Raw genomic sequence first — 27,854 nt, forward strand, 5'->3', positions numbered from 1 at the left:
TCGACCACGTGGTTGCATGCCACACGTCCACTCAGGTGTATTCCTCTTCGCAACCACACCAACAGGTCTGCCACTCCATCGGGACCCATGACGGCCAAAAAGGATCCATGGTTGTTGGTTAACTGCGACTGAAAAGCGCTCATAAATGAAATAGGAAGAAAACAGGGGCGGGCTATAGAAAACCGCAAGCCATGCTTGAAAGTGGACGACGAAAACATTGCTGAAAGAGAAGTTGTCCAAAAGCCGGAACGAGCAGCCTCATTGTGATATATTGGAGCCTAGTAGGTAGCGCAATATTGAATTAATCGAGAGTTGAAGGGGGCATAAAAGTGCGTTACCCAAAACATTTCGATAGAACATTCCAATTTTTTTTTTCAGCAGCCTCACAGAGATACGGGTGCTTTTATAGTGTTGATATTTTCGCTTAGCAAAGGCATAGCAAAAACGCATCGCTCACGCAAAACACATATTCAATAGAGGTACTAAAGAAAGCTTAACAAAACATAGGCGTCTGAAATGAATTTGACGATTTTGTATATACGTACTGAGTTTTACGGTAGGTTCTTCTGATCACTAAGTGACGCATTTAGGCACTCCGCGTAAAGCATGTAATTTATTACAAGGTTTTAAAATGTGCGTCGCTACAAATCGGCGCGGCGCCACTCCCCCGAATTTTCATCTGTCGCCTCACAATTTACGTAGTTAGCCCATGATGTCCTTTGACAGAGCCCCCCCCCCCCCCCCCACTGGTTACACAAGTTGGGTCATCGATAATTTTTCCACTTTTATGATGAAGCAATGTTGTTCGGAATAATTGCAGTATTGGTTAATTTGTTTCTGTAAACAAAATCCAAGGTACCCGCCGTGGTTTCTAAGTGCCATTGGTGGTGGGCTTCTAAGCACGAGAACGCAGTATCGAATCCCGGCCACGGCAGCCGCATTAAGATGGAGCCGGAATGCGAAAACCCCCGCGTACGCAGATTTACGTGCCCAGGTGGTTCAAGTTTCCGGAATCCCCCACTACGGTGTGCTTCAATATCAGGTCTTGATTCTGGCACGCAAAAAGCCACATTTTTTTTTTTAATGTGAGGACACTTTAGCACTTCTTATGGGTTATGAATACGAAAGCATCAATATCCAATTTAACGTCGCTGAGCGCTCATTGGGGTTTACTCACTGCTAGCCAGTGAGCTAGTGCGTTGACTTGCTTGACTTGGTCTGATGTGGCCTTACCGAGCCACAATTAAAACGCATGCGAGAGCTTGCGCGCACAAGGAGAGCGCGGATAGCACTGGCTTGCGAGAGCGAAGTGACGAGGCGTCAAGGCAATGTCTTTTCCTTCCACGCAACATCTGACAGCCTTACGCAGCAGGAGATGTTGCCTTTCGCCCCCTCTTTACCGTCGAGGCCCCCTCGTGGTATGGCGTCGTAGACAGAGTGAACTTACCTGTCGCTTCGCTGCTGAGGATGAGACATGCCAAAATCATCTACTAGCGCACTTACTGATACACCGCAGGTCCGACGTTTAGAAATGTGCTACGGTTTTGCTGCGTTCAAGAACAATGCGCTACATGAGCGCACTGTCGCACGACAACAGAAGCGCGCTAAAGCTTTCTACCAAACGGGAATGAAACTCGTGTGGCACAACTGAATGGCCAAAACTTCCAACCAACTTCGTACGCTGAAAGTACGTCTTGCGCCAATCGACAACGGTAAACAAATACTCTCGGCAAAAGTAAAATAGCGGCGAGTTGCCCAATGACTTCGAAAACTGCCGGTTCAGAAAATGCAGAAAGCCCAAAGGGCCTTCTTTGTTCGAGCACACTGTCCTTACGCAAATGGATTTAAAGTTTCTTTAGAACTCGTAATGAGTTCTTATGCAGTATAAAGGGACTCAATAGGAGCTAGGCCTACAGAGTCGTCTGCACAGAATGTCTATGCTTAATCTTAAAGGGACACTTAAGGTTACTAGGAAGTCAAGTTAAAGTGATAAAGCAATGCCTTAGAACGTCTTAGGCGCCAATATAATCGCGAACAGAGCTTTAGTAACCCAGAATTGAGGTAAATCAATGACACGATTTGAGACTCCCCCCCCCCTCCCCCCAGCGGCGTTCCCGTACTAGCCCGATGACGAAGGCAGTCCTCATCGTAATTTATGTCACTTGTACTCAACTATTGGTATTAAAAAGATCATTTCATTCGGTTATGAGATGGAAGAAAATGCTACTTCTTTACTTTTGTTCGATTGTAAGAAAAAATAACATTTTGACGGTACCCTCCAGTAGTATGGGTAGTGGAAAGGTTTCGTTTCCGCTCGACTCTGCGCTGCGCGCGCTTTAGAGTTTCAGTCCCTTCGTTATCGCGTCGTGCTGCGCTGGTTCTGCTGGCTCGCGAAACTTGCATTTGGAACAAACAGCGAGAATGTCACATCCATGTGATGTCGTGGGACGCGTGAAAGGTCCTCGGAACCTGGCCAAGGGCAGTTGCAGCGGCGAATCCAACGTTACTTATCACCGTGTGCCAACGAGTGAACCTCTCCGTTCGAAGTGGTTAAGTGCCGTACCTCTGCCACAGCGCGTTGGCAAAGAGCCGAAAAATCGCATAGTGTGGTCGCTGCACTTTCGTCCAGAGGATTACGAATTCAACGCCGACTTACTGAAGTCGTGTGGAGTGCCTTTCAAAGCGATGCTTTCCCTTAGCGTTGTTCAGTCGGTCTTGCCTGCATTTTCCGAAGCGCAAGAACAGCAGGTCGAAGACGGGGCGGTGAGTGCGGCATTTGGTTTGCAGTTCAGTTCAGTCTATTGTCCTTAAAGACCCCCAGAGGGGGTATTATATAAGGGGTGGGTTTAACATGAATTCCACATATGGTACACTTCATTAGTTATATTCAAAGTGATCAATCACACGCTGTAGGAATAAAGACAAGCAAGTGATGCTAACAATGTCAGCAGGAAGGCCGTTCCAGTCTTTAGCTGCTCGAGGAATGAACGAGGCGGAAAAATGAGTGATTCGGGCATGCGGGCGTGCGACGTGCTGCGGATGACTGGTGCGGTGAGAGATTCGCGCCGCAGGAACGATGTATGGCACATGACGAAGGGTTACTGAAAAAGAACTTGTGATAGAGCTCAAGACTAGCAATGCGTCGGCGATGAGATAGGAGTGTTAGTCCTCATTTTGTTTTAAGTGCGGAAATACTGACATCTTATGAATATTGTGAGTGAGTGAACCTAGTAGCGCGGCTCTGAACTGATTGAAGTGAGGTGGTAAGACACGTTTGGTGCGGGCTCCAGGTGGCAGATGCATATTCAAGTTTGGCCCGGACAAGGGTCTTGTAGGCAAGCAGTTTTACGTTTGAAGTGCCTGGCAGAGATTATGTTTTAAGAAACCTAGTGTTTCATTAGCAGATCGTATGATGTTAGAAATATGTTTATGCCAAGACAGATCATTGCATACAGTGACACCTAGGTATTTATACGATTCTGCTAGTTCGAGAGGCATGCTTCTAATTTGGTAGGGAAATACCAGGGGATTACTGCTACGAGTGAAATGCATAACTTTACATTTTTGTACATTAAGTTTCATTAACCAATCGCAAACCATGTTAGTATGTTGGCGAGGTCTTTCTGCAGGGCTGTTTGATTGCAGGTGTTACGTACAGTTCGATAAATGACACAATCATCGGCGAACATCTATTGTTACACACTGATATCAATGCTCTAGGTAGGACTTTAGTAGACAAGCTGCAGTGCCACGGATTCCATATCTTCTAGCTTGTTGAGTAGTATTTGATGGTTGAGGCGATCACAAACCTTCGAGAAATCCACAAAAACACCTATGCACATCTCCCAGTTTTAATGTGCCTCGAGGATTATCTCTTTTCGCATTAGTAAGCCTGCTTCAGTGGACCTGTTTGGGCGGGAACCATTTTGTGACGGATTATTAAGGTTAGGCTTATTGCAGAAGTTCATGAGTCTTTTATGAATTACTCTTTTTAGGCCCTTAGAAAATACCGGCAGAATTGAAATAGGACGATAGTTGGACATATCGTTTTCATCGCCACTCTTGAAAAGTACAATTACTCTGGAGATTTGCATTAATTTGGGAAAACAACGTGTTGATAACGCCAGATTTATATAAATATCGCGTGATTTGCTATTTTTCAACGAGTTGAAGATATTACATACCTCGCGTTCAACTGTCGGATCAAAATAAATGCTGCGGTTATACCTAGGAATTATGCTGCTCAGATAGTGAGGGTTTTGAGAACTGCTGACAACGTATTTAAAAATGTGTTAAATTCTTCGGCAAGTTCTGTATCATGTACGCGGCGGCCCTGAGAAACGAGATGTATGATAACTGGCGACGGTGGGGTTCTGGTTAGCAACTTTAGTTTTTTTCCATACGTCTGCACCAGTGGCGTAGCCAGAAATTTCGTTAGGGGGGGGGGGGCTCACATTGCCGCTCAGCCTCCTCCGCTAGAGGAAACTTTAGCTCGGGTGCTCCTATGTAAATGCATGTAGAAGGATAATACGTTTTTATAGGCAACCACTGCACCAAATTTGACGACGCCTGTTGCATTTAAAAGAAAAACTTAAATTCTAGTGACCATTGGTTTCGAATCTGTGAGTTAAGTTGTGAATTCTTTCTTAAAAATAGGCCCAAATCACAAATTTTGAGAAAACGAAACTATCAAGTTTAAAACTCCAACTCAAGAATGAAAAGTGATATCACAATTCTGTGAATTGCATCTAATAATACATCTACAGCAGAAAAATTGATGTGTTACACATGAATCTAAAAAGAAAAATTAGTATAACGGAAATACAGCTTTTGCAGAATCCTTGTGAGCAACGTAAGTAATTCACGCAAGATACAAATTGACATACCAGATGTTCCCGCTTTGACTGTTATAATAGATGCCGTTTACAGAACCGCGATATCTGTTCTTGATGCACAGCTCTTAGTTTGTAAAGGTCATGCTGCTATTTTCTTAGAACTTTCGAATTTTTCAAAATATTTTAAACAGAATTCAAGCCCTAAATCGAAATTTTGCTTCCAACAGAGACTAACTACAATTTAACTTTGTCAAATGCAGCAAATTGCATTAAGAGCGATCCAGGCATTATGTGAGGAAAGCCTTTCTGCGTTTTACATGTATTTAAATAGGCCGCGTAGAAGTGGGGCCCAAGCTAAAGCTTCCTCTTAAACAAGCTGTCGAGGGATCAAATACATGATTAATAACTGCATTGTCATTGCCAAAGATGCTGCAAACAAATGCTAGAACGCTACACACTGTCATAACAAGTACAATATGCATTTTTTCATGAAAGAGTATACCCGTATGTCCCTGAAATGTACCCGAAATAACTGATACCAATGCTTTCATGTTTTTTTTCTGTTAAATAATTAAAGAAAATATCCCACGACATTTACAACTATATATCAGTTCGAAAGAAGCAAAGCAGTGCATGCCACCAATATAAAAAATGTAAAGGCCATGAAATGAATTAGTCGACAAATATTTTAATGAAACTTCGTTATTCAAGAACCATGTTTGAATTTTTATACATATGCAACGGCCAGGGAAAAACCACAATGAAGCTGTCCTTTGTTCCAATGTATTGCGCAGGAGCAGCTGTGACCGGTCGTTTATTCTGAGTAACTGCACCGAAATTATAGTCGCAACAGAGAGCACAGATAAAACGCAAGAATGCTGCAATATACGAGGCCGAGTCAAATGAAAGTGAGCCAATCGGAGTATATGACAAACAGGATACCTTATATAAAAGTACTCTCCAGAGCATTTAGACATTTGTCCCACTGACTAACGAGTCGTGTGATTCCCTTCTCATAAAACTCCTTTGGTAGCTGCTTCAAAAAGTGTGTAACTGACTCTTTCACGTCATCGTCCGACACGAATCTGGTTCCCTTGAGCTGTTTTTTCAACTGCCCCAAAATATGGAAGTCGCAAGGCGACAGGTCTGGACTGTATGGCGGACGTTGTAGCGTTTGCCACTTGCACTTTGCCCGTTTTGTATTAAACAGGCCAGCGACGTGGGGTCGCGCATTGTCGCGCGACAAGATGATTCCATTTGTCAATTTTCCACGTCGTTTGCTCTCGATTGTGACACGCCGCCGATCCGGCGTTTCACAATATCGGAAACAATTGATAGTCTCTCAAGATTCCATCAGTAATGGCCCCTGGCGATCGAAAAAGAAGTCGAAAACACCTTTCTGGCGGCAATGACGGCCTTTGCTTTCTTTAGGGCTGGTGAATTCGAGTGTTTCCACTGTAAGCTTTGCCATCATGTTTCAGGCTCGTAGAAGGGCACCATGGTTCGTCCTCGATCACATTTGCAGACGAGAGGTCCTTATTGTGATACCCGATCCGACGAGTCAAGGCAGCGCCCAACTTCTTTGTCTTCTGCCGATCGTTCAAAATCTTGGGCATCCATTGCGCACTCAAGAGCCGATAACCGAGATGTTCATGAATTATGGCGTGAACCAAACCGTGACTGATGTTCACACGCTCTGCCAGTCCATCGATGCTTATCCTCCGTTCTTGTCTCATCAGCTCATCAACCTTTTCAATTTTGTTAGGGGTGATTGCACGATGGCTTTGGCCCGGTCTTTTATCGTCTTTGCAACTTTCACGTCCTTCTTTCAACCGTTTACTCCAACCCTTGACAGTGGCCAATGAAATGAAATGTTCAACGTACACGGCAGCCATACGGCGACTGATTTCTTTTTGGAAGACACCTTCAGCTGTCAAAACCCTCATGGCACCACGCTGCTCAACTTCTGGAGCGTCTATTACGTCACGCAACCATGTTGAACCCAGTGTGTATGAGAACATTAAAAAACATTTATCCTCACCCTTGTATGGCCATTTTGTAAATGCCTGTGTGCTACTCGCATGCCTCGCAGATAGTGAACCGAAGCATAATTGCACGGGGTGGGTAGGCTCGCTTTCATTTGACTCGCCGTCACACATTAAAAATCCGAATATGCAATGGAATATACAAATGCGAAGATAACGCTTAATAAAGGGCAGAAAAGTGTCACTGGAAACAAAGTTCACTGCACGTATACACAAAACCTCGCAACAAGATATTTAAATATAGGTTTACGTTTCCAATAAATCTAAGTATCTATGAAAAAGTCTGAGTATATATTGCACCAAACAAGGCAAATAAACATGTTGCGCAATCACAGGCTGACAGAATTATAGATCCTGGCTCCATTCCATCGATGTATCGCGCGCGACGGAAGGCAGCGCGCTTGCTCGCCGCTTTTCATCTTTGCGTACACAAGGCTGAGCCACCATCGTCCGCTCACCCATTCCACCCCCCTCCCCTACGCTTTCACTTGCACATACAGCATGCGGCGCGCAGTTACGATGTTATTGCCCTTGGACTTTATACGAAACATGAGGGTGTCGGTGGCGGCAGGAATGCGCCTTGAGTGACCATATTATTGCTGTCGCACAAATATAATCAGAGTATCCGGAAACTGAAGCCTACCGTGGCCCATTACTTTCCGCAAAAGACGTTACAAAATCGAACGTTCACCATGCGACAATTCGCTGCGCCGCAACAATGTATTCTTTCCTTCTGTGGGGCGGGGGCACCGAAATGAAAAAACGCAAAGAAAAGTATGTTGGCTATAATCGTATGCCCAATTTAGGCACCTAATGTGCTTACCGAAGGAATATCGAAGAAAATGCGAGACGCTTGGTCCACCAAGAACCACACGCCTACTGCTCGGCATCCTTCACCGTCGGGAGAAGACTTTCCGAAGAGATTGCGCTCAATCGAACACGGTGCAATCCGGCGAGTCCCTACAGTGATGGCGGCGAGCGACCATTATTTCTTTTTCTCGTCTACCAGCCAGAAAGCGTCCAAACGTCTGCCAGGCGATAATCCACTCGGCCAGAAAAACCGAACGCGCACCGAAGTGCGCCACGTGGTGGTCGCGGCAACACGAGAAAAACGCATACGCTCTGGTTTGCTCTGACAGCCCGCGGATAGTAAGAACAAGAAAATTGAAGAGGCTCAATGTGTCCTCGTGAGTAAAAGTCATAGTAGAACAAATAAATAGGAACATAGTTACCTTGGCTGGCTTTACTATCTTGACATGAATGCTTTGGCGTAGGTGAAAAAAAAATGTTGGTACTTTTTGTGTGACATGACGGCACGAATGAACCATCACAACGCTTCGTCTCCTCGGACGACGCTGCGTCCTTTGTCAACTTGTCTGATAGTGTGTTGAACTCGCTTGTCTCCTTGTATGTCCGGTGCAAGACTTTAGAAAAGTCAATGCACCTTTGACGTCAAATGTTTATAACAACATTAAACCCACGAAGTTCCTCAATTGCAAATCGATAGCATAATTTTGGAAATGTCAATGCACCTTTCAAATCAAACATTTGAGAACTTTATATCCACAAAGTTTCGGAATTGACATTCATGCGCTCCATAGATTTCGCGGCCTCCACGAGATGCCGCGGCGAGCCCGTTCGCCATCAAAACGCCCTTGAAACTAACTGCTCGAACGGAGCTCCTTGCGTTATGAGACTCCCGGTGCAAGGTCGTTGCCGCGAAATCCAGCCAGAGTTGGCAATATTCGCGGTGAAATGTCTTTGCGAGCGTAAAAAAGACGTTATGCAAAAAATGCAGAATGATTTCCGGCGCCGGGGGTTGCTATGGTCACCGGTGCATGGACAGCACGAAAAAGTTCGTGGGGGGGGGGAAGGGGCTGAAGCCCCATAAGGCCCCCCCCCCCCCTGGCGACGCCCCTGGGCACTATCCTTACAGGATTCCTGTTGGAACTGCTGCTGCAGGAAACGCCGCTTTTCATTTCGCAGGAAGGAATTCAGCTTATTTCTATATTGCTTAAATATTTTCAAATATAAAAGTGACCTCGTTTTCACAAACTTTTTATATAATCTAGCCTTCTTTTTTATTCGGCTTAAACATTCACGGTTGATCCAGGGCTTTCGGTTGTTATGATGTGGCTTTAAAATAATTTCTCTAAATTGTTCACACTAAATTCGCTTAAAACTGGATATAAATGTTTCATGCGCCTCATCTGCATTGGCACAGCGGAATGCACCATCCCAGTTTTCATTCACAAGACTCAAGTAGAAAGATTCCAAAGTTACAGGGGCGATGTTCTGGATAATCAGTCACCAAAATTTGCGCATACGTTCTTTTATCTTCACATTCAACAAAAGGGTATATCGGAAAGTGGTCAATTATGTCATTACATACAGCTCCTGATATTACATTTTTTGCATCAATGTTGTTAAAAAGGTCTATTAAAGTCTCTGTTTACATTGTAACACGGGTTGCAGTTTTAGTAATGATACCATGACTATTTGCTTTTACTTGCAAAAGAAAGGTCTCCTGCACAGGTAACGATTTTAGCATATCAATGTTGAAATCACCCGCAAGTAATAATTCCAAATTATTTACATTAACGTAGTTGAATAGCAATTCAATGTGGGAAATGAATTTATTGAATTGACCGTTTGGCGGTCGGTAGATCACGCAGTAGATGTATTTTCTCGATTTAAAGCATAGGCATTCAAAATCTTCAGTCAACAGAGACACTTCAGAAATTGTATCACATTCTAGCTTATTTTTGATGAGGATTTCATCCCCACCACATTTGGTATTAGGTCTGTTTAGGAAGAAACAATTATATCCATCACGCCTGTAAACCTCTGTATCCGATGAATACCCCGTTTCTCTCAACATTATTACATCGAAAACAAATTCATTTAGAAGAATAGAAAGCTCGTCTTCTTTATGTCTTGATGATCACTGTTTTGAATGTCTTGAATATTCAGATCACTGTCTTCGTACAGTGAGTTAAAAAGCTAGCAAATGGCATGGAAATAACATGGGCGCAGGCAAGTTTGAAGAATTTGCTCACTTCGTTGAAGATTTTAATCAAGTTAATATAAAGTCATAGGCTTTATAAACACTGTGAATATCTATTAATTCCAGAACTTTTCTTTTTAAACATCGGCATTCCAATGTATCCGACTTTCTGGGAATGAATAGCGTGAATAAAGAATTGAACCCAGGAAAAATTATGTCTGTGACATCCGTTTCACTGCTTAGAATACTCGCCTTTTTTGGAAAATTGGCCAGTGAAAAATGACTTGATAAGGCATTTTGGACCAATCGGGGTGTCTACCAAGTTTACATTTAAACTTCTCTGAGTTATCCAGGTTTTCCCCGAGTGCCTTTGCAAAATTTCCTGAGTTACACAGAAGTACGTTTTATGTCAAGACAGGCTGACACCATGTCGCCCGATGCTGTCACTCTCTAGTAAGCATGTCAAAAAAATTTTTAAAAACATTCAATCTAGTTTGAATAGTAAGGAGTAGTGCTCATTTTATTAGAAAAAAAAATGGCTGTGGCTTAGGTAAGGTTAAGCCCAGGATGCGAAGCATACTAGCCTTTATTTTAGTTGTTGAACCACTGTTTAGCCTGGTGAACTGCTGTTGCTTGGCTATATTTGGTTCGGCTAGACGAAGAAACAACTCATGCATTACTTCTTCGCCTTCAAAAGTGGAACGCGACAGCGTTCCCGTCGACCCACCAAGGGGTGTAAGACAATGGGCTACAGGGCAGCGACTGCGCGCCCCGCATTGGACGCGGTGAGCGTCGAGCAAAGCAGCGTTCGGCGCGGCAACGAAATGTGCGCCTGAGCAAGAGACGCACGCCTTAGAAACAGCTCGTTTCTAAGGCAACACCGCATTCACTAGAGGCGCTTTTGTACCGCTTTGAAGCATCGTACTCGTGGCTCAGTGGTAGCGTCTCCGTCCCACACTCCGGAGACCCTGGTTCGATTCCCACCCAGCCCGTCTTGCAAGAGTTGAGCCAAAGCCACTTCTCCTCTGTCGTGACGTCACGGTGTCACGTGGTTTCATGGCGACACCGCCGCGCCTGACGAGCTGGGTTGAGCTCTCGTAATATGCTTCGCATCAAAAGGAGGGCTTAGTAAAATGCCCAACGAATAGAACGTATTCGAAAATAAATGGCAAAGTGCATTGCCAATCGAAAAAAGCTTTTTCAAATACGAAGAAAAAGAGATGCACACAGAAGCAAATATTTTCGAATTTGAGCTACTTCTGTTAACTGAAAGTAAGCGCATTGGTATAAGGCGTAAGCTTTATCACAAGTGAGATTGTCTCTCAGCAGCTGGAAAGTCAACCATAGCTGCCCTGACATACTCTCAGCCTGCGCACAACGCCTCAGCTCAAGCTGAAACGTTGTGCAGCACAACGCCTCAGAAAGGGCAACACGCTGCCTTTCCCGTTCATTCCTCAATGTGTCGCTCCTTTCTATTCTCATCCTCCTTTCGCGGCGTGTTCGTCCCATGGACTATTTGATGAATCATCTTGGTAACCTGTAGAGTCAACGTCCGATTTTCGGACTCCCATGGGCCACGAACACTTCCGAAAAAATGAATGCGTCTTTAATGCCCTTAGGAGCTCAAATCACCACAGGTACGTTCGAAAAAACCTCTCAAGGCCTGCCAGTATTCTTATTAGGCATATCGGTGCTCGTACTGTCAAAGGAGAAGGCGGGAGGACGCGTGCATAATGGCGGAGTACGTGCTGTGTCCCGTGAAAATTGCCCCCTTTCTACGCTTGTTACGCTTAACCGCAAGACTTCGCGTATGCTTCTCCGCGTAACTTTGCTGTACTTGGGCGAAGCTGTAATATGCAACCCGTGGTGCTTTGCAAGTTTTGAAGCCAATCGCGAGGATAACAAAGGCTGCATATGCGCTAACGCTGACAGCGGCGAATTCTTCCAATGAAAACCACGGTAACGAACCACAAGGAGCTTAATAGCGAACGTCGAAGCAGCTAGGCCTAGCGTTGTCGCCGTGGTGGCTACGGATGCCAGCGGATTTGCAAGCGAGAGCACCGGTTCGAGGCGGCGAGATAATCAAAATGGCGGCGGCAGTGGCTTTGATTGATGTTGTTTCGGACCTGCGATCACAGCAAAAATATCCAGAGAATCAGACGGCGAAGGGTTCTTGCGTCCGAAAGTTCAGACGTTCTTATACATTGACTCTGTGTTGTCTGTGGTTCTGCCACGAAGCCGCCCAAATTTTGGGGCGTGTAAAAAAAATCGGGCATCCGGAAAATCAGTCGTTCACTAATCTGGAAACTCCTCCAGCTGACGACACGGTGTCCAAGACGATTCGTTACGATTCTTCTTTTACTCGAACCGGCATTAGCGCGACTTTTTTTCCCTTTCAATAAATTTACAGCTAATTTTCCATGACAGAAGATCAAATTCACTGAGTATTTGCAGGCTATTCAAAATCCCAGAGAATTCCCGGTTTTCCCGGTTGGTAACACCATGACATTGACTCACCGAAACACGCTGTCGGGGGTTTTCGCTTTGGGCTATACAGCACCTGTACAAAAAGAAATTGCAGTATGAGGCGACTGGGTGATGTATGTCATAAGTGCCATCAGATAGAATAAACATGTAAATAAGCAGCTTGCCAAGCACATTATTCCGATCAAGCCAATTCAGTGCCGGCACTTCGGTCTTACTAGATTCGCGTCAAAGAATATCACTGTTGCCTATGACAACAACTAATTATGGGACATTCAGCACCCACTTCTCTGTATATGAAATGAAATGATATGAAATACGTTATCCTCTATCCTTAGAGAGTAATGTATCATGAGTGTTACCTCGAGGACAACGAATTATTTCCACACACCATGATTGGGTTCAGAAAACATCTCTCCAGGCAAGGCGTCCTACTAGAAATACAACATCAAATCACAGACAATCCGGGGCGCTGGACGAGAGCCATCCTCGGGCTGGACCTGAAGAAGGCCTTCGATAACGTTCGCCACGATGTCATATTGCGACAAATAGACAAGCTAAATCTTGGAGTGCGAACCTACAACTACATCCTAGACTTCTTCACGGGAAGAACCGCTCGCGTGCGAGTGCGACAACTAGAGTCAGATCAAATCAACATCGGGAGCTCAGGCACCCCGCAGGGCTCGGTGATCTCGCCGATGCTCTTCAACCTCGTCCTGCTGCGGTTACCCGACCGATTGCTTCAAATCGAAGGACGGCTTCATGCTATACGCGAATGATATTACCGTCTGGACGACAACGAGCAACGACGCAGCGATCGAGCAACCTTTACAGCAGGCCATCTAATGCGTGGAAAACTACCTCGTGGGCACGGGACTCGCCTGCTCAGCCCAAAAATCCGAACTGCTGCCATATAGACTGATATAGACTGACCTTTCCCCGGAAAAGGGAGAGATCGAATTAACGGCATCAAACGGCCTACCCATCCCGATGGTAGACAAGATCCGGGCACTAGGAATGTTGATAGAACACCAGGGCGGCGATGTGGGTGAAGCGCTTCGAAAGAAAACGGCAAGGGCCACCAGCACGATGCAGCTCATTCGACGCATCACCAACAAACACGTAGGCATGCGCGAAGGCAGCGTCATACGACTCATACAAGCATTCGACATTTCTCAAATAAAGTACACGGCAGCGTTTCACAACTGGACGGTTGCGGAAAGAAACAAGCTCAACGTCCTCATACGCAAGGCGTACAAATGTGCATTGGGACTTGCAACCGGAGTCAGCACCACCAAGTTCTTAGAACTAGGCTTATACAATACGCTCGAAGAACTCGTGGAGGCGCAACAACTATGCAAACTAGAGCGCTTGTCCAAGGCCCGCACGGGCAGACACGTGCTCGAAAAACTCGGCATCCCATACCACAGGCAGCACAGCATCAAAGTAGAATTCCAAGAAGCACACGCGAGCAACTATACGTACCCCTATTGCCTCGCCACATGCACCCTCAACACCACAGGGGGAACCAGGGCACAACATATGAACCAAAGTTACTCCAACAACAAGGAAGCGGTCTTCACCGACGCAGCCCGTTATCAAGACAGGAAGAGTTTCGTGGCGGCGGTCACTAGCCATCAAGGCAACCACCTCACGAGCGTCACCGTGAACACGGCACATGCCCAAGCGGCAGAGGAAGCGGCCATATCACTGGCCCTCAAACAAACCAAAGCTGCATACGCGATCGGCAATTCGCAATTTTGCAAATTGGCGCAACTCGCAAGACGCGTGTCACATACTCCAGCGACATCCCATACACCAGGGAGAGGCCGACTTTGATAACCGAAGGCATTTGCTATGGATCCTGTCACTCACTGGATTGAGCAACCCAACGAAGCGGTTCACCGCGCTGCTCGAGGTCTCACTCGCCGACCATCATGGGAGGAAGAGCGCTCGCGGGGTATTGCAAACGGCTGGGGGTGGGAGGATGGTATGACCAGGTTCCACGACATCACGACACACTACCAGTTACAAAGACGCGTATACCCATTCCCTCACGCTAGGTTTGACAGGACGCAACCAGTACACTTCAGACAATTACAAACGGATTCTTACAGAAAGCCCAGACTCATGCACGCGATGTATTCAGACATGTACACTACAAACAGATGCCCATCGTGCGACGAGGTTGCCACACTTAATCACATGGTATGGGAGTGTCAGGACTTAACAAGCAAGTCGGGCAGCACCAACCCCTCCGTCTTTTCTACCGCCAGTCACCGCTCCCGTTGCAAGACCGCACTGCTCAGTTCGAACCTGACAGCACAACTCTGGGCCGTCCAGCGAGCCGGGGAAGCCGCTTCCAGATAAGATCTCGGAACCGCGTCCGCGGCGGTTGCCCAGACCCAATAAAAAGACGCAGAACTCGATTCTCATTGATTTGAAAAGAAAGTTTACGTTCTTGTAGTAGCATCGACGTCGAGGAAGATGAGGAGAGCGGCGGCTGGCTAGGAACAAGCCATTGCCTAAGAAGCGAAGCGGGCGCCTGGCTGAGATCACGCGCAGCCCGCGTGAGGGCAAGGTGATTTTTCTGCCGAGGAATGACCGTCACGTACAGACTTCTGATCACTAAAAATATCATCGTGTTTCTTGTGGTTCATCACAATCAGTGATTTTGCACACCGCAATATTGGTGACCACGTACAGCGGACATGATTAAAGACAACCGCAATGCTTCCAATGGTCAGCGCGGATACACCGTCACGGATGACAGCGATCTAACATGCCCGGCACCATAGCACAACGTAGCTGCTCTCTCACTAAAGTTACCCTAGTACTGGCCAACAGGCCCCCAACTCTGGATCGCTCAAGTAACAGCCAGTTCGCCATCGCGTGAATCCCATCACAGACTCAAAACATTTAACCATCTCGTATCCTCGCTGCCGCCCGACTTTGCCCTCGAACTTCGCGACCTGAACCTTCAACCCCGGGCGACTGGCCCTTTCAACATTCTCACGAGCGAACTCGTCAAACGCATGACAGTGTCGGAGCAGCCACGGCTACAGCACTTTCTCCACACTGAAGAGCTCGGGGATAGCAAACTTTCAGCATCCGGTCGAATTCCGGCAAATTTTCACCACGGGAAGCACGCCATATCGCCTTCATCGCGGAATTCACGACGAACATACGACACGTACACGGAAAGGACAATGACGCAGCGGACGCGCTCTCTCACTGGGCCTCGTTTATTACCACGGAGAACAAAACCCGGTTAGCACCGACATCTCTGCACGGCTGACCAGTAACAAGACGACGCTGAGGTAATTGCGCTTCGCGGAAAACCTGGTGCCTTACATCCACGTGATGTCCACTTTTCACCTAGTGCCATCCCTATGCTTAGTGATGTATCTACGCGCATCCCGCGTCCAGTCGTTCCACTCAATTTCTGGCGCAAACTTTCGATGCCCTTTATAACCTATCCCACCGCGGAATCCAGCCCAAGCAACATCTGGTGAAACAACGTTTCGTCTGGCCGGGCATCAAGGGCTACACGCCTGGGCGCGTGGTTTTCTGCTATGCCAACAAGCGAATGTTCACCGAAACACAAGGTCATCTTTCGGCTCGCTTACTCCAGCATCTGAACAATTCGACATGGTCCACATTGGCATTTCCGGGCCGAGGAATGGCCGTCAGCTAGGACCTTCTGATCGGTAAAAATCTGCTTGCGTTTATTGTGGCACATCGTGATCACTGATTTTGCACGCCACAAAATAATTTCTAGCGGTCCCGACAGGGGCGTCTGCATTAGCAGGCGACACGTGGTGTCGCAGCAGGTGCTGCGACACCACGTAGCCGAACGCATGAGGGTTGGACCCTCCTGCGTGTAGCCGAGCGTGGCTTGCCGAGTACGGCGAAAGGGGGATCCTGGGGGTTTAGCCGATGCGGAATGTTGGGACCTTTAAGAACCCCCGGCGGAGGTAACTCACCACTTTGTCCTCGCCTTCACTTAGACGGAACCCCCGGACTGACCCACGCGGGAAAAATCAGCAGTTGCCCTTTGCTGTCTCTCCCTCCCTCCAACCTTAGACACTTATCCTGGGGCTTGTTCCCCCAGGATCATGTCCGTGGCGGAGGTGAAGCAGGCGTTAAGCACTCCCCATAGGTGGGCCAATGGCGAAGATAGTGCCAAAATGTATAGGTACTTTGCGCAGCTAAACTGCGGTAGGCGAAAGCCTTTCTATGACAGCCTCTGTTGCTGTTGTGAACTACCCTGTATGAATACTGACAAAGGAGACTGACTTGGAGACTGACAAAGAGCAAGTTAGGGAACACCCAAAGAGCGAAGGAACGAAGATTGCTTGGCATAACATTAAGAGACAGAAAGAGAGCGAGTTGGATCAGAGAGCAAACGGGTATAGATGATTCTAATCAACATCAAAAGAAAAAGATGGAGCAAGGCAAGTCATGTAATGCGCCGGTTAGATAACCGTTGGGCCATTAGGGTTACAGAATAGTAGCCAAGAGAAGGAAAACGCAGTCGAGAACGGCAGAAGACTAGGTGCGGCAATGAAATTAGGAAGTAGCCGGGCACTAGTTGGAATTGGTTGGCTTAGGACAGGGGTAATTGGAGAACGCAGAGAAAGGCATTCGTCCTGTAGTGGACATAAAACAGGTTGATGATGATGAACTGCTCTGTTTCGTTGGTGTTCCATTCATTCGCTTTGGAAACTTTCTCTCGTTGATCTTCTGTCTTCTGGTGTAGGGAGAATCTGGGAGCTGGCATTCCCCACTTGAATTGCCTTGTTGCTGCTGCTGCTATTCTTGGAGCTTGTTCCGAAGGCGTATTTGTCCCAGGTATCACTAAATACTGTGCTGCCAACGAGTATAACCCCAAGACAAAAATATGCCTACCAACAGTGACCACGCAACCATCATAAGACATCTATGCTCCCTCGGGCAAATTCCACGGACCCTACGGTCCCTAGCCCTCAAGCGCATAAAAGAAGACGAGAAAATGCAACCAAGAATTCATGAATTTTCAAAACATAGCGGCCTTACCGCACATAGCCCTAGCCTAATATATAACGTTCCTCAACTGGCCCAACCTCATCGACAATGAACTTAATAGCCCCTTCCGCCTTCGCTGCTGCCAAGGTTAAGCATTCAAGTCCACCGCAGAACCAACACTAAGCGATAAATAAACGCAACCATCGCCCCGGCTCTCCCCTGTTCTGAATGAAAAGCTTACGTAAAAAATAAAATAAAAAAACAGGATGGAAATAGTCTTAAACCTGGAGTGGTTGGTGGGCCGGCTGAGGCGCGGATCGGCGATATAGGCTCAGTGGGCGGCGGGCCCCCTCCCCCACTCCGATTGCAGTAAATCTAGTCCTTAATGTCCGTCTCACACTCGAGGAAAAAAAGAAAACAAATAAGCTTAACGAATTGCCAAAGGGCGTCAGACCAAACGAGGTGGGGTTTCCCCTCCCAATGGCAACGTTAAGCAATTATTTAAAAAAGCGACATTAGTTATTTATCTCTCTCTTCTCTTTTCCATAGGTTCCAACATATTGTTCCCACCTTTGTCCCTGCCTAGTTCTTTACATATTCCAGAGCCTCTTCAGAGAAGACCCAGTTTGGTCACCTTACTCAAGCGAAGAACCCCACTTCAAGCTAAGTCCAACCCATCAGTGACAACGGAACACTTCTTGACCTCTTCGCCTTACGAACATCACACTTGTAAGTCAAGATCAAGACTGAAATCATGACTGTAACAACTACACTGACTTACTAAAGCCCGCGTTGCCGTCTGTTCCCTGGCTGTGGTTACACCCGGTAGTACTTCTCACCCGTTTTTTTTTAAATTTGTGTTGGCACCTGCCCTCATGATTTACTTTAGCATCGGTTTAAGCCCGTTGTGCTTAGTGGCACGGGCTGGAGCGCCTTTGTTTTATGTTTTTCTTTTAGCTCCTAAATAATTTGTCCCTAGTCGACTCGTCTAGGAAGACGACGGGATTAAAAGCAGATACTTTTCGAGAGTTGGGAGAGATGGTCCTGATCTGAACGGAGACATTAACTTGCTCATGCGTGGAGTGGGCTTCCGCACTGGACCGTGTAACTAAGCTAAGTAACCCCTTTTTCCTTCAGTGTCTACATTTTGACGTCGTAGGCGACGGGCTTGGTGGATTCCATGCACCGAACGCCACCATATCCGCAACAGTACGGTAATGCTTTCATTTCACAATGAGCACAACTTAAGAGGAAGCTTTACCTCGGGCCCACTTCCATGCCGCCTATTCAAACACACGTAAAAGGAAGAAACGCCTGTGTGAGGTAACCACTGGACCCATTTCAATGTACATTTTTGCATTTTATACCCATTTTTATTTATTGCTGAAAGCTTATAAAAGAAACATTAAAAAATAGGTAACTGAAAGAAATGAAACGCGAAGTTTACAAATTAGTAGCCCTGCAGTAAGCACCAGTATCGCAGTTCTGTATACTGCATCCGTCAGAGCATCCAAAGCTGACGAATTTATTTATGAATTTGCATCTTACGTGAACTTGTTACATTGTTTGCAAGGGTTTTGCAAGGGTCCTACTCACATATTAATGATCCATTTTAGAGCCATATACCTGTATAATACATCAATTTTACCCCTTTATATGTAATTTGACACACAATTTACAGAACTGTGATATTGTTTTTCGTTCCTGAGTTAGTTATAAACTTGATGGTTTGTTTCGTTTTCAGAAAATTTTCGATTTTCAACAATCCTTATGAAAAAATTCAGGGCGTAAGTAAAAAATTCGCTACCAACAGTCACTAGATCCTAACGCTTTATTTTACATACAAAAAAGCTTAATAAATCTGGTGGTTACCGGGTAAAACGATTTCGTCTTTCTCGTGTATTTAGATAGGAGTCCCCGAGCTAATCCTTCCTCCTAATCTACGACATGTGCCATCTGCGAAGATCCATAAGGGCCTTCATTGTCGTGGCAGACAGCCTAACTTCGACATACAGATTCCTTGCCCGCAACGGATATTTTCAATGTTTGCGGAAAGTGGATGCAAGACGAGTTGAGCATCAGCAGTAAGCAATTTGTAAATACCCACGTTCTGACGCAAGGACGTGCATCCTCATAGGCACACGCACATACAGAAGTGGTTTATTGCTCTAAGCCATGCTACGCCGTAAGAAAATATATCCTTAAAGAAAAGCCAGAAGAGGAGGGAAAAATTTGGAACAGTCAGGAAGCTTAGCCTATGCAAATTAAATACCAGCTGACCACATTGCCTGGGAAATTGGTGAATGAAATGAAATAGAAGGAGAGACGGGAAGAAACTGGCGCGCTTGGTAACGATTAAGATGTACTAAATTTAATTCAAATAGCGCAGCACTTACACCGATTTCACTGCCTGAATGGCCCCGCCTTGCGTTGACACAGGAAGAGAAAGCGAGGTTAGCCAGTGTACGAAATGGCCCCATGTTGGGAAAAGGGGCGAATCAGCATTGAGGAAAGCAATTAGAAGAGAGCATCGCCCAGTGAAGCCACGTGGTCGCCAGAGCACGCGCTACTAGTATACAGCACGCGGGAGACACTCGTTCCCGTACACGTCGAGACACTGAACAATTTCTACATTTTATACTAGCACTTAAGGACTCTCACTGACAGGCACAACTATTTTTTTTATTTGTCTATTTACAGGTACCAAGAGGCATTCGAGAAGGCATTGTGCAAGGGGTGAAATACAGTAACATATTCGAATGAAATCGAGGAAGAAAAACACCACTACAATGAAAGGAATATTTACGCAACATGGAAAATTAATACGACATTCGCTAATACAATATGGAGCAATAACAAAACACGCATAAACGGACGGCACGGAGCAAACCTGAAAAACTAATAGCGTGTGCATTGCCATAAATTCAGGCGTCTCTGAACTGATTGTTCAGTCTTTGTAACGTCGAGGATGCTATTTTCAGGTTTGATAAGGATGGGCCAACTGTGTGTAGAATCTATGAAATAATAATGCAACGGAGATATCACGGCGAGTGGTTGTATTTGAGTGACACTTGACTATAATCTTTTTAGTGAAACGGCTCATTATATTCTGGATGCTCTCCAGGAGGTATCCGAGGTATTTTTGATGAGGGGACCAGGTACAAGAGGCCTACTCAATTTGTGGCCGTACAATAGCTATGCAAGCTAGTTTTCTTAGAGGCGAAGGCGCACTTAAGTTGCGGCGCAGAAACCCTAATGATCTGGAGGCGTTAGCTGAAATGGAGGTGATGTGATTAGTCGATCAAACCACTCCTAAGTACTTATATTGTGTGGTGTGGTTAACAATGTTAGAATCCAAACGATGAGAAAAGTGAGTTAAGAATTTTTCAGAGAAAAGCAAACTACTATGCACTTCGAGACGTTTAGGAGCATGAGCCACGTAGCACACTAATCACTGATATGTTCAAGATCATTTTGTAGCGCGGCGTGGTCAGCAGAACAGTCAATCGAATGGTACACAATGCACTCATCAGCAAATAATCGTACACAAGAGAATATATTATTTGGTAAGTCATTTATATAAATTAATAAGAGAAGAAGTCCGAGTACACTGACATGAGGTACACCGGAGGTGACGTCAGACAGGGCTTAGGAAACGTTACTAATAGTGAACTGTTCGCGATTGGAAAGAAAATTACGAATCCATGATAGGCTAAGTGAGTCAAGTTTATTTGAAGAGAGCTTTGATATCAGGCGATTATGGAGTACACGATCGAACGCTTTCGAGAAGTCCAAAAAGATGCATTCAATTTGTTTATTGCTGTTCATATCAAAGTGTAAGTCTGGCGTGATTTCTAGTAGTTCGGTTTCGAAAGAAAATTCTTTTTGGAAAACATGCTGTTTCGGCTAAAACATGTTGGTATATTCAAGATGAGAATATAAGTGGGATGCGGTAATGTGGTCTAACATGCTGCAGCAAATGAACGTTGGTAACATAGGATGGTAATTTTCACTAGAACTCTTATTACATATGTTATACAGGCACTACTTTTGCTATCTTCCAGTCTATAGGAAACATAGCAGTTGTAAGGGATTGGTTATATAGGTGTAGCAGAATGCTGCTTGATACTAGTATTGTCTTTTTAGTATTTTAGAATTAGCACCATCTATGCCAGAGGATGAAGACATCTTAAAGTTATCTATGCTTTCGTGAACCATCACTTACGTTGTCTCGTTTACTGCCCCAGACTCATGCATTCAGACACCTCGGCACTTACGTTCACACCTCAACTACAGTGGCGTAGCCAGCAATTTTGTTCGGGGGGGGGGGGGCTACGCCACTGGCCCCATATATATATATATATATATATGGGGCCAGTGGCGTAGCCAGAAATTTTGTTCGAGGAAGCTTTAGCTCGGGTGCTCCTATTTAAATACATGTAGAAGGGGAATTCGTTTTTCCCTGCAACCACTTCACCAAATTTGAGGAGGTTTGTTGCATTTAAAAGAAAAAGTTTAATTCTAGTGACTACTGGTTTCGAATTTTTCATTTAGGTGGTCAATTATTTATTCAAAATTGGCCAAATCAAACATTTTCAGAAAACGAAACTATCAAGTTTAAAACTCTGTGACTCAACAATGAAAAATGATAACACAATTCTGTGAATAGTACATCTACAGCGGACAAAATGGATATGTTACAAATGAATCTAAAAAAAATTAGTATTGTGGAATTACGGCTTGTGCAGAACCCTTGTACACAACGTAACCAATTCACGTAAGATACAAATTGACATAGCAAACTTGTCCGCTTTGACTGTTATAATATATGCCGTTTACAGAACCACAATGTCTGTTCTTCATGCATAGCTATTAGTTTGTAAACGTCGTGCGTCTATTTTTTCAAACTTTCGAATTTTTCAAAATATTTTGAACAAAATTCACGCCCTAAATCGAAGTTGTGTTTCCAACAGAACTAGGATTTACCTTTCTCTCTCAAATGCAACGAATTTCAACAAAAGCGATTACCAGGATTATTTAAGAAAAGAGTTTCTGCGTTTTACAAGTATTTGAATAGGCCGCGTCGGATTGGGCCCGAGCTAAAGCTTCCTCTTAACAATTTGTGAAGGGATCAAATCCGTGAATAATAACTGCATTGTCATTGCCAAAGATGCTGCAAACGAATTCTTGAACGCTACGCACAGTCAAAACAATAAAATATGTATTTTTTCATAAAAGAATATACTCGTATGTGCCAAAAATTTTGCCCAAAATAACTGGTATCAATGCTTCCATACTTTTGTCTATTTAATTAAATAAAATATCACACGAACTTTAGAACTATATCAGTTCGAAACCAGGAAAGCAGTGCATGCCACTGATATGAAAAATTAAAAGGCAATGAACTGAACAAGTTGAGGACAAATATGTTAACAAAACTTTGTCATTCAAGAACCCTGCTTACATTCTTGTATATATGCAATGACCAGTGAAAAATCTCAATGTCGCTGTAATTTGTTTTAATGTATTACGCAGGAGCAGCTGTCACCGGTCGTGTATCGTGAGTAATTGCACCGAAATCATAGTCGCAGCAGAGGGCACGCATAAAAAGCAGGAATTCTGCAAGATATACGAGGGAAAGTCAAATGAATGTGAGCCAACAACGGGGTACTTTCTTTAAAAGTAGTATTCATGAGAATTTAGACATTTGTCCCATTGACTAACGAGTCGCGTGGTTCCCGTCTTATAAAATTCCTTGGGTTGCTGCTTCAAAAAGTCTGTATCTGGTTACCTCGAGCTGTTTTTTCGGCTGCCCCAAAATGTAGAAGTCGCAAGGTGACAGGTCTGAGCTGTATGGCGGATGCTGCAGCGTTTCCCACTTGAATTTTGCCAGCTTTGTATTAACCACATAAGCGACGTGGGGACAGGCATTGTCGTGGATTAAGATGACCCCATTCGTCAATTTTCCACGTTGTTCGTTCTTGATTGCGACACACTGCCGTTCTGGCGTTTCGCAATATCGGAAACAATTGATAGCCTCTCAAGATTTAGCAAATGTCATCAGTAATGGACCCTGACGACCGAAAAAAAAGTGAACAACACCTTTCCAGCGGAAATGGTGGCCTTTGCATTTCTTTGGGCGTGGTAAATTCGAATGTTTCCACTGTAAGTTTGCCTTCGTGTTTCAGGCTCGTAGTAGTGCCATAAAGGTTCGTCCCCAATCACAAATGCAAACAAGAAGTCGTCATCCTCATTGTGATACCCGATCAGATGAGTCAAGGCAGCGCGAAACTTCTCCGTCTTCTCGCGATGGATCAAAATCTTGAGGATCCATTGCGCACCAAAGAGCCGATAACCGAGAAGCTCATGAATTATGGCGTGAACCGAACCGTGACTGATGTTCAGACGGTCTGCCAGTTCATCGATGCTTATGCTCGCTTCTTGTTTCATCAGCTCATGAACCTTTGAAATTGTGTGGGGGGTGATTGCACGATGGTTTTGGCCCAGTCTTGGAATGTCTTTACAACGTCCTTTAAACCATTTGTTCCAACGCTTCACAGTGCTCAATGAAATGCCGTGTTCAACGTAAACGGCAGCCATACGGCGATTAATTTCTGTTTTGGAAACACCTTTAGCTGTCAAAAACTTCGCGACACCGAGCTGTTCAACTTTTGAAGTATCCATCATGCGACGCAATCATATTCAACCCAGCGTATGAGAGCATTAAAGAACAGTTATCTTCACACCTGCGTGTCACTTTTGTAAATGAGACATGCCGTTCTCCTACGCGCATGCCTCGCAGATAATGAACCGAACCATTTTGCGCGGTTAGGGTAGGCGCACTTTCATTTGACTCGCCCTGCTACATTAGAAATGCAAAGATACAATGGGTATACAAATGCTAAAATACGGCTTGATAAAGAACAAAAAACTCTCACTGCAAACAAAGTTCACTGCATGTATACACAAAACCTAGCAACAAGATATTTAGGTATACGTATAAGTCTCCAATGAGTCTATGTATGTAAGAAAAAGTAACTGTATGTAATGCGTCGAACAAGGCAAATAAACATGTTGCACAATCATAGATTCACAGAATCCTAGATTCCGCCCCCATTTCATCCACTCCCCCCGATGTATTGCGCGCGATGGAAGGCGGCGCGCTTGCTCCCCGCTTTTCTCATTTGCGCATACAAGACTGAGCCACCATCTTCGGCTCACCCATCCCACCTCCCCTCCTACGCTTTCACTCGCACATACAGTATGCAGCGCGTGGTCACGATTTTATCACCCTTGGACTTTATAGGCGACGGCGATGGCAGGAATGCGCCGGGAGTTTCCATATAATTGCTTTCGCAATAATATAATAAACGTATCCGGAAACTGAAGCGTCCCATCGCTCATTACTTTCCGCAAAAGAAGTATCAAAATCGAACTTTCACCATGCGACAATTCGCTGCGCCGCAACAATGTATTTTTTTTCTGTGGGGCGGAGGCACCGAAATGAAAAAAAGAACGCATAGGAAAGTATGTTGGCCAGAATCTAATGCCTACATCGGGCAGCTAATGGGGCTACGGAATTAATACCGAAGAAAACATGAGACGATTGGCCCACTGAGAACAATACGCATACTGCTCAGTATCCTACACCGGCGAAACAAGACTTTCCGGAAAGGTTCCGCTCAATGAACGCGGTGCAATCTTCGAGTCCCCGCAGTGATGACGGCAAGCAACCATTTTTTTTTCTCGTCTGCTAGCCAGAAAGCTTCCAAAACTCTGTCAGGTGAAATTCCACTCGGCCAGAGCAAACCGAACGCCCACCGAAGTGTACCGCGCGGTGGTCGGGGCCATACGAGAAAAACATATGCGCTCTGGCTCGCTCTGGCAGCCCGCGGGTAGGGTAGCGAGAACAAAAAAAAAATTGAAGAGGCTCAATGTGTCCTCGGCGAATAAAAGTCAAAGTAGAAAAAATAAATAAGAACGTAGCTACTTTGCCTGGCTTTAGTGTCTTGACATGGATGTTCTGGCGCAGGTTAAAAAAAATGTTGATATTTTTTTATGTGCCATGACGGCACAAATGAACCACCCCAACGCATCGTCTCATTGGACCTCGCTGCGTGCTTTGTCAACTCGTCTGCTAGTGTGTTGATTTGGCTTGTCTCGTTGTATGTTCCGATGTAAGACTTTAGAAAAGTCAATGGACCTTTGGCGTCAAATGTTTATAACAACATTAAACCCACAAAGTTCCGCAATTGAAAATTTAAAACACAATTTTTGGAAATGTCAATAGACGTTTCACATCAAGAGCTTATGCGATTTATACCCATAATGTTTCGCAATTGATATCCATGCACTCCATAGATTCCGTGGCCTCAGTGAGATGCCGCGGCGAGCCCGCTCACCATCAAAGCGCCCTTGAAACTTTGTGCTCGGATGGGACTGCTTGGCATTATATGACTGCCGGTGTATGGGCGTTGCCACGAAATCCAGCCCGAGTTCGCAATCTTCGCGGTTAAATGTCTTTTCGAGCGTCAAAAAGACATTCTAGACAAAATCCGGAGTGATTTCCGGCGCCGGGGGTCGCTTTGGTCGGCGGTGCATGGACAGCACGAAAACATTTCGGGGGGGGCTGAAGCCCGATAAGCCCCCCCCCCCTGGCTACGCCCCTGCTCAACTAGCACTATTTACCAATCAGGTTCAAATTCCCGAGTATTCAAACTTACTCGCACTCACCAACGTTCACACTCACGTTAGTCCAGTCTCACCAGCTGTCACTCCACGCTAACTCCCACATAAACTAAGGCTCCCCGGCCCTCCACTTAGAAAGCGATACAAAGTGCCCCGAGTCTTATGCAACGCGTCTCGTTTCAAAAAAGCCTATTGCGAGCCGCGTAGGCCCCAGGAGACTGGCCATCCAAAGCGAGGCGATGCAACCGTCTTCTAACGTTGTAGCGATCGCGCGCAGCGACAGAAAGCGCCCCGAGTGTTATGCAAAGCGTGTCACTTTCAGATGCAGCGAAACCCTCGTCCCCGCGCGGAGCAGCCACAGCGTGTGCAGCGAAAAAAAGCGCTCGGGCCCGCAACAAACAAGCGATTCGAAAGCGCGCGGGTTACGCAGCAACTTTACGGTACTATCGGGAGCTGGTAGCGTGCTATACTCCTGATCTGGAAACTATGTGCGCTTCGGAAACGGCCTCGATGCATTCGCTATATTTGACGGTGCTTTACCCCCGTCAAATATGGCAGGCAGTCTGGCAACAGACTTCTACCACACCAGTCAGAACTCTACTTTAGCGCGGTACGCCGTCGTTGGAAGCATTTCTTTTTATGTGCGTGCGACTGCAAACTCGTAAAAAGATTCAGCCATTAAAATGGAACGATAATCTACGCGAATCAAATGTCTTGAAAGCAAACCGGCATATAATACAATAATCGCTTACCGATCTGGTGGAGAGACATTCACGTCAGATGAGGACGCCGCAGAAGAGAACATTTCGCGCAACCGCGACTGACGACACTCCTTCGCACGTAAGGCTCACACTCGAAAGAATGGCTCCGTGTGGCCAGCTATGGACCTCCCTCTCCTCTAAATAAAATCTAATCGCTCTTTATACGCAAGCGTGAGCAGCAGTGGTTGCGAGAGAGAAAAGGCGGGCTGCCGCTCCTTATGATCTGTCATTGCCTACGAACTGGCCGTACGGCGCCGCTTCGCCAATGCGCCGCGCAGTACGCGATGGCTCTAGAGTTCCCGCCGTTTTGCGTAAGGTGGCAGCAGGGGTAGCGGTCTGGGCCAATTTCTCCGTTCCGCCCTACTTGAAAGTACGTTGCGGGCGGGCGTCACAAGCATTCAAACTGCTCTTTTTAGGTTTCTGATTTGTGACAAAGAGCTCCGCATCGTAGTGCCGTATACCAGAGAGATCTTCAATTAGACTGAATAGTTACCGTCGCTTAAAACGAACTCCTCGCGGCGATTTACGCGTGACCTCAGAGGGGTCGTTTATTTATTATTTATTTGATTGTTCTAGTTCTTTATTTTGATGAATACAGATTGGTTCTGAAAACTATAAGGTGTTGAATGCGTCAGTGTCAAATGAATCACGTTTGAAACAAATATCGTTTTGATCTGTTCCCGATCCAATAAATCGATTCCTTCTTCCTTATTACAATAATAGAAAAATTCGTTATTAGCATGTACGACTATGCAGGAACAGTATTTACTGTCTTCCCAAAACTCCAGTACTGTTATTAATAATGAGAACATAAAAAATCGCCACTTTCCAAGCACGTTACTGAAAGATTAAATTACTGTTAGGACAGGCTGATTTAAAAAGAAAAGTTCATCGTCGCCTTCTGCAACAGCGTGATATTCCTTGTACAAGCTTCAGCGTGCGCGATCTGTCTGCAGTGTGCATCCCAAGCACACTGCGCCACGTCTACGACGGCCATCACGGCTACCACTTGCTGCGTGTTTCACGC

General features: G+C 45.5%; 1 long non-coding RNA gene across 1 annotated transcript; it reads right to left on the reverse strand.

Moving 5' to 3' along the window:
- On the reverse strand, positions 1-27,028 carry LOC135919057 (uncharacterized). Its single transcript, XR_010569868.1, has 3 exons — positions 26,819-27,028; positions 12,405-12,447; positions 1-128 (listed from the first exon to the last, which is right to left on the reverse strand). It is a non-coding gene; the product is annotated as an uncharacterized lncRNA (long non-coding RNA).
- Positions 27,029-27,854: the final 826 nt, after the last annotated feature.

This window comes from Dermacentor albipictus, unplaced genomic scaffold (genome assembly GCF_038994185.2).
Source record: "Dermacentor albipictus isolate Rhodes 1998 colony unplaced genomic scaffold, USDA_Dalb.pri_finalv2 scaffold_15, whole genome shotgun sequence".
Lineage (NCBI taxonomy): Eukaryota > Metazoa > Arthropoda > Arachnida > Ixodida > Ixodidae > Dermacentor > Dermacentor albipictus.